The sequence below is a fragment of the Aplysia californica genome, unplaced genomic scaffold, assembly GCF_000002075.1.
Source record: "Aplysia californica isolate F4 #8 unplaced genomic scaffold, AplCal3.0 scaffold00190, whole genome shotgun sequence".
Taxonomy (NCBI): domain Eukaryota; kingdom Metazoa; phylum Mollusca; class Gastropoda; order Aplysiida; family Aplysiidae; genus Aplysia; species Aplysia californica.
In genome coordinates, this window is record NW_004797460.1 from 844,922 (window position 1) to 852,371 (window position 7,450).

Genomic DNA, 7,450 nt, shown 5'->3' on the forward strand with positions numbered 1-7,450 from the left:
TGTGTGAGGAGGAGGGAGGACATTACAAGCATTTCCCCGCTCACGCTCTCCCTCTCTCTTTCTCTGTCTCTATCGAATAACCGAATAAATTCGGAAATAATCGAATAAATTCGTATGGCCATAAAACGCGTCGCAAATCAAGTTTTCAAGAAAACACTGCTCTCGGACAACTAACCCTACCGTAACCCTCAACTAACCGAAATCAGGGGAGCAAAGCCCTCCCATTCCCTCTCCCTCTTCTGAAACGAATTTATTCGATTATTTACGATTTAATCGATTATTCGATTTTGACCGCGCAATTGAATCATTTCCTTTATTCCGCTTAAAAACATATTTTGCCCCATTACATCTTCCTCGATTTTTGCTTGTGAGAAGGGTCATGTGTTTCCAGTTTTAAAAAACATAAAACGAGCTTTATAGCAATTAGTTCAAGGTTAGGGCATATCCGGCCAAAATATTACCAGCCTAAGATAGAGACCAACATTTTAGTAAAACATCTGTTTGGCAACATCGATAATCGGCAGTTGATACCGACGCTTGGACACAAATTATGCACTAGCCAAATAGGCAACCCCGTTCCGGACCAGCGTCAACTCGTACTAGATCTAGTGATGTGATAGCGTGGTGGAGTCCGAAGAAGGGTGTGTGTGGAGGGGAGGGGTGCAAAGGGGAGGGGGGGGTAGGCTGAGACAATGCCCCCTTCGTAGTGGGGATGTGCAGGATGAGACAACGGGGAGGGAAGGGCGGGGGTGAGCAGAGTCTTCTCCTCATTGCTCCGACAAAGGCACAAACACGTGCTCGTCGCTGTCAAGGGAGTTTACAGTGTAACGCTATTGTTCTTTCTGGCCTTTACGTTGTTTTATTTATATTTCTCTGTAGGATGGATGATTACAAAGACAGACTTATCGAGTCAGTCCGAGAAAGGCCTCTAGATCTAATTACCGTCAAATTACCCCCTCAAAATTACCCAGCTTAATGACTCAAACACCAAGTCCCCAGACCCTTTATTTTAGTAGGAGATTTTAATGTACATAACCTCCTTTGGGGAGACAAATCCACTAGCAACAAGGAAAAAAACAATAGAAGACTTTTTTATATATTTCAAAACAAGATCTGTCTTTTAAATGGTAAATCCCCAACTTACTGAAACAAATCCTTAACACTTCATCCATCGACCTTTCTTTCTACACCCCTGACCTGGTCCCAGATTTTGAGTGGTTTGTACAGGATGACCGTGCGGATCATTTCCCAATATTTCTCAAGAACAATAGCGTCCAACACGAACTGACCCCAGAGCGCTTTAACTTCAAAAGGTATACTGGGACGGGTTTGTTATTGGATGCTTCCATATTTTGAACCCCACTTTCAGCCTCAACTACCACTAATTTCACGAAACGATTCCAGAAATGTATCACAAAGACATACCAAAACCATCAGAAAAACCCCGGAAAACTAGGTACGGTTCTCTGGGGTGTGTGGTAATGTCATAGACCCCCAAAGAAAAAGAAAGCAGCAAAAATGCTCCACCCCGAAGCCTCCATATTTTTCTGCGTAGACCACTGCTATTGACTTGGCGTTAGACTCCGTAGAAAATTCTCCCAAATGATCGTTTCTCATTCTGTCCGATGCCTTGTCTTGCCTCACTCCACTCACCAATCTTCTTCACTTCACCTCCACCTATCCCGTAGACTGGATGTCCGTTGTGGCGCTATTGAAGATTTGGCCACCAGCTTCCTCCACCCTTCCGCTCTTCAGATTTCCTGAGCTTGTCTTTGAGGTCCAGGCCTGTCCGTTCCTTGATTTTGTCCTTCCAACTCTCCTTCGGTCTGTCTCTGCTCCTTTTTCCCTGGACGCTGCCTTGCAAGATCATCTTGGCAAGGCTGGATGAACAGGTGACGTGTCTATGCCATTTCAGTTTGCATTTCCTGACCAAAGTGAGAAGGTCAGGGTATGGTCCAATTGCATTTTTGATCCGTTGTTCGGCTTCAATTTGTGATGTGAACTTTTTATGAGATACTAAAGACTTTTCGGAAGTATCTCATCTCCACAGCTGTGATCCTTCTTTCAAGGTGTGCATTCAAGGTCCAGGATTCACATGCATACAAAAATACTGCCATGACCAGGGAACGGATGAGTCTGATTTTTGATCTGATGGTGATATTTCTGTCTTTCCAAATGGTTTTCAACTTGGTCATTGCTGTTGAAGTTTGCCCTATTCTGGAGATTATTTCTGGTTTTAATCCTTGGTCTGTCACTATTGCACGCAGGTTTTGAAGCTGCATACGGTCTCAAGCCTTTGGTTTTGACCTGGATGTCCATTTTCTTGCTGCTGTTAGACAATCTAAAACTTTGAAACACGAAAATAGAAAATCTAGTTAAATTGCTGTTGAGAATTATTTCCTTCACTACATCTCCAGGCTGTGGGATAAAAACTAAAGTAAACAACTAACAACAAGCTTCACAGTGTCCAAACTGGACCCACGAAAATCTTCTGGCCTTTCGAGAACAGACGAAGAAGTTTTTACTCGTTTACGTATTTAGATATATGCTTCCGTGACCCATGGATATCTCCTGCGTTGAGATGAGAAACCGCTCTGTGTCAGATGCGATACAGACTTCACCATTAGACACATTAGAATGTCCTGACTTTGGAGAGACCCGAAGTAAATATTTTAAATGCACAAAATTAAAAGGTTTATTCTCCATCGTTGATCCAAATAGAATTCTCAAATCTATAATAGTCATTAGCCTGTATTCTAAAATGTAGATAATTTTTGTTTTAAAATGTAAACATCTGTTTTTATTTTCTACTCTTTTTAAAACAAGATTATTTTGTTTTTACCATGAGATGTTTTCCTTTACTTTAAAAGTAAAATAAAGCCGTGCAGTGGGCTGTTGTGAATGCAATCAACTTGTGTTTCATGCGTGCATGTGGCCTTAAGAAGTTGCGAGCGCCGTAAAACTCTTATAATTAAACTAACTGCAGAGCATTGCTCCATGATGTACAGCAGAGCAAGCTTCTGGATTCCAACTCCAAGATGGATCCGCCACGGGCCGTCTCACACACACCCGGCGATACACAAATCAGAAAGCTACTGTCGTTATGTGGACACCAAAAATTCTGCACACACTCAAAGTGTGTATAGCGTTGTGTATAGAAATAACGAAATAACAGCGTTATTCGGACCCGAACCAAATTCAAAAATATTTCAACACATGATGTAATTTGGGGCGGGAAATGCGATGGTGACCTTAAAACATTATGCGGACGACTACATAACGGCGTATGTCTACCTAACGTGAATGTGCAATTATACTTTTGTCTAACATGCGCATTCTCTCTCTCTCTCTCTCTCTCTCTCTCTCTCTCTCTCTCTCTCTCTCTCTCCCTCTCTCTCTCTCTCTCTCTCTCATTTTATACCCCTGCTTTCGCCATACCCACCCCCTCCCCCACTCACACACACACACACCACTGTAAACATTTTAATATAATGTGAAAGAGCTGAAATATGGTAGTGTCAAGAAACAATATTATGATTAAAGTATGATGGAAGTTACAGAGTTAATAGAAACTGGCTTGAACGGCATAGAAAAAGAAACACTACTAGAGTCTATGCTAGAAAACAAACTGAAAATGAGAAGCACAATAAACTGCTGCCACACATAATATCGACGTGCACTCGACCTGTTTAGGTACCACAAGTGAATTTTTTTTTTTTAAGAATACCAGAACAAGACTATACTTTCCATATAGTGCTCAGTGAAACAAGAACTATGAAAAAAGAATTATCAAAATCCATCAACAAACACCTGAGATAAGATGTTTCAAATATTTGTTGCACTTGTAAAAATCGTGACGTGTGCGCAACTGGCTCACAATGCTGTTTCGTGGTCACACTACGTGAAAACCGGTCTTGAAAATCAAAAATGATTTAGGCCCTATATATTCTTAGACAAAAACACACAAATTTAGCGTAAAAGAAATTAAAATATAATTCATGTAGCTATTGTAGTGATTATAGTAGTTCAAACGTGAAAGAAAGCATAAAAATAAAGTTTAAAAATGGATGCCAATGGCTTGGAACCCCATTTTCCAAGATACATAAAATAAACATTTAAGGCTGGATAGCTATCAAAATGCAAATCTCATAAGATATAGATACCGAGACTTTACTCAATTTTTTTTAAAGGGTTAAAACTTAAATAAAAGAGAGATATAGTCGTATCCAAGGGTATGCTGGCCAAAAATGCCTTAGGGGAAGAAATCAACGACAAAATTGCAGTTTGAGGCTATTTTTTAGTAAGTCATAAAAAATCAACTAATTATGCTAGACAGATGTCAAATATACCACTGGAAAGCTCATTCAAAGCTCTATATGAAAAAAGTAGTAGTAACTGTATCAAGACTGGGTACTGAATGCTGCTACAAAAAGTAGGCACACTTTGAAAAATTAGCAGTGTTCAACTAAACATGATACGACTTTTCGAAAATTCATAAAAAATCAATTAATTATGTTAGACAGATGTCAAATATACCACTGCAAAGCTCATTCAAAGCTCTATTTGAAAAAAAGGTAGTAGTAGCTGTATATCAAAACTGGGCACGAAAGGCTGTTACAAAAGGGTAGGCAACAATTCTGAAAATTATCGTCGCTCAACAAAACATCGGACTTTTCCAAATTTCATTAGAAACCACAAAAAGCTACTGGATAGCTCTCATTACAAGTTCTATGTGATAAAAGTAGTAGCAGCTAGTTTGAGTACTTAATGACAGTTACAAAAAAAGTAACTTAAAGTAATAATTCTAAATATATATATAGGCTACATGGTGTATACATATATATATATATATATATATATATATATATATATATATATATATATATATATATATATATATATATATATATATATATATATATATATAGAGAGAAATACATATAAAACCATATATAACAGGCCCGGTAATAACAGGGATCCGGTAATAACAGGGATTTTTAAAATCCCCGTTTTTTCCTACTCTTTGTCTCTATTAAAAGTTATCGGCAATAACAGGGCCTCATCGGAGCCCAACCGGTTATAGCAGGGACCAAGGCTCGTCAACTATGAGTAAAAAGTAAGAGAGAGAGAAAGAGAGAGAGAGAGAGTAACGCAGTGATGGAGCAAGCCCACGCAAGCCATGCCACTGCAAGCACACGCAGCGTGTGAAGGGAGAGAGGGCTGCGGTGTGCTGCAGACCTCGATCTGTCCAGAAACCTGGCAACACGCACGCATAATGTGTCACCAACGATGTCAAGCGCGAGAGAAAATGCCTTTCAATTGACAAAAATACGAAATAATCCAGGCTGTTGACAAAAAGCAATCTCCACTGGCAGAGATTTGTCGTCAGTTCGACATTCCACAAGGGTCGATTCACACCATTATCAAGGATAGAGAGAAGATAGTGGCAGCATACTCCAATGAAAAGTTTGCTCTGGATCGAAAAAAGATGAGACTACCCTATGCAGATGCCCTGGACCAAGCTCTTCTGATGTCGTTTAAGGAGGCAAGGAGAAAATTGGTGCCAAAACCTGTGTTCGTGGGTACTTGTGGCAAGGGAAACTACCCATGAATAAGTACAGCTGGATTAGTCCACAAATGCTTACTTTTCTTTGCATTTCTGATTTAACAGGGATCGGATATAACAATAACAGGACATTTTCTCTACTCCCACCATCCCTGTCATATCAGGTTTCCACTGTATATAATATAACATATATTATATATGATGTTCCGCTAAACATCAGCTGAATTTTCAAAGATGCAAAAACAATCAACCAAATAAGCCAGAGAGAGGTGAAGATCTATGCCACTATACCACTGGAAAGCTCATTACAAGTTCTGTGTAATAAGAAATGAATGACAGTACTTGTAACTGTGAAGTACTTTTGATATTAATGACACTAAGTAAGGAGATTGCTACTGATGATGCAGAGTCCACATTAGAGCAGGCAGCTGATATCAACTTGCGTCAGCTGACCAATTTGAGAGTGAGTCTGAGTTAGTTATCTGCCCCAATAATACATCTTGATGTTTTATTTGATCATCTTTTGAATTTAACGAAAGATGCAGTTGAGAGATCAGTCTCAGTATTTTCAGTTGTTACCGTTGGAAGACAATCTATTTAAAAAAAGCTTTCAAGGTATACCTGAAGTGCTGCATGCAATATCCCCTTTAACTTGATTTTTAAATATTTTGTTACATGTACAATGATTTGCAATGCACCTAAAAATATGACAGCCCGACCCTCAAAAGCAAGCAACGTAATGTGTATAGATCTTTTCTAAGAGCCAGAGTGAAAGTAAAAATCTCGAGATCTAGATCTAGATCTAAGTTCCGTATTAAATTTATTTTAACATATTTTCTAGGTTGGGGAGGACAAAGTAGAACTGTCATTATTCATGATTATTGTAACAGAACCCCTTGATGCTTAACGGTAACGCAACAGAGGGTGAACACGTAGAATTTAAAAATAAAGAAGTAGTCTGCAATGCCGTAGTTATAGCCCAAGAATTTTGACAGAACGACATCAGACTAGGCCCAAGCCATACATAATACATTTATGTTTCATATTTTCAAATAAGCTAAAAAGAAGAGTTTAAAAAAAAAGAGTTTTAAAAATATCCAAAAAATAACATAAAATGATTATATTTATATATATAGATCTAGATCTATGCGTATTTTATTATGTATATATACTTAAAAGTAAAAGACTGAGCAGAGGCTTACAATGTAAATTCTGTACTCTACAGGTAGAGAAAGTCTTAAGTTTGCGCAAAACAGATTCTAGAAAAAAAAGTTGGATCTAATTATTCAAATAAAAGTGAAAGTGATTGGTATCGTGAGATTTGTTATTATTAACTCTTGAAATACAGATAGTTGCTGAATCTAAAATTAACTAGAACTGTGCAAGTCGTTTCATTTTCAATTCCAAAGCCCAAAGGCATAGCAATGAGTTAGATCTAGATCTAGCAGTTGTAGGCTCTCTGGCTGCTTCTATCATAGGCCTGCTACTACTGATTCTTGACAGGGAATCTAGATCTAGCTATCACCTGCACTGTTAAAGTCAAATATATGGTAAAATAATAAAAGCAAAACTGTGAATCGCTTTGTCAATCAGTACATCCCAATTGCCATAGCCGCACGTATTAATCACAGTGTTGCCTAAATGAGGTCACCCATATGAATAAAAACACCTTTGGTCAACTTGTTATGAAAAGTAGTTGCATTGAGGTTTTTAAAAAAATAAAATAAAAAAGGAGATAAAGTTGAAAATGTGCGAAACCGGAAGCAACATTACTACTTTCTGTTCCGATGGATAGAGATCTAGATCATTTGGCTGTTCCGTCAGTGTGTATTGACTCCCGTGAAATGACCAGTAGCTTAAGTACTTACTAATACAATTTTTTTC

At 38.4% G+C, this 7,450-nt stretch overlaps 1 protein-coding gene across 1 annotated transcript in view; it reads right to left on the reverse strand.

The window, feature by feature from the left end:
* Positions 1–7,450, reverse strand: part of LOC101855870 (ethylmalonyl-CoA decarboxylase) — a 19,539-nt gene that overhangs the window by 11,331 nt on the left and 758 nt on the right. The gene's annotated exons all lie outside the window — the stretch shown is intronic.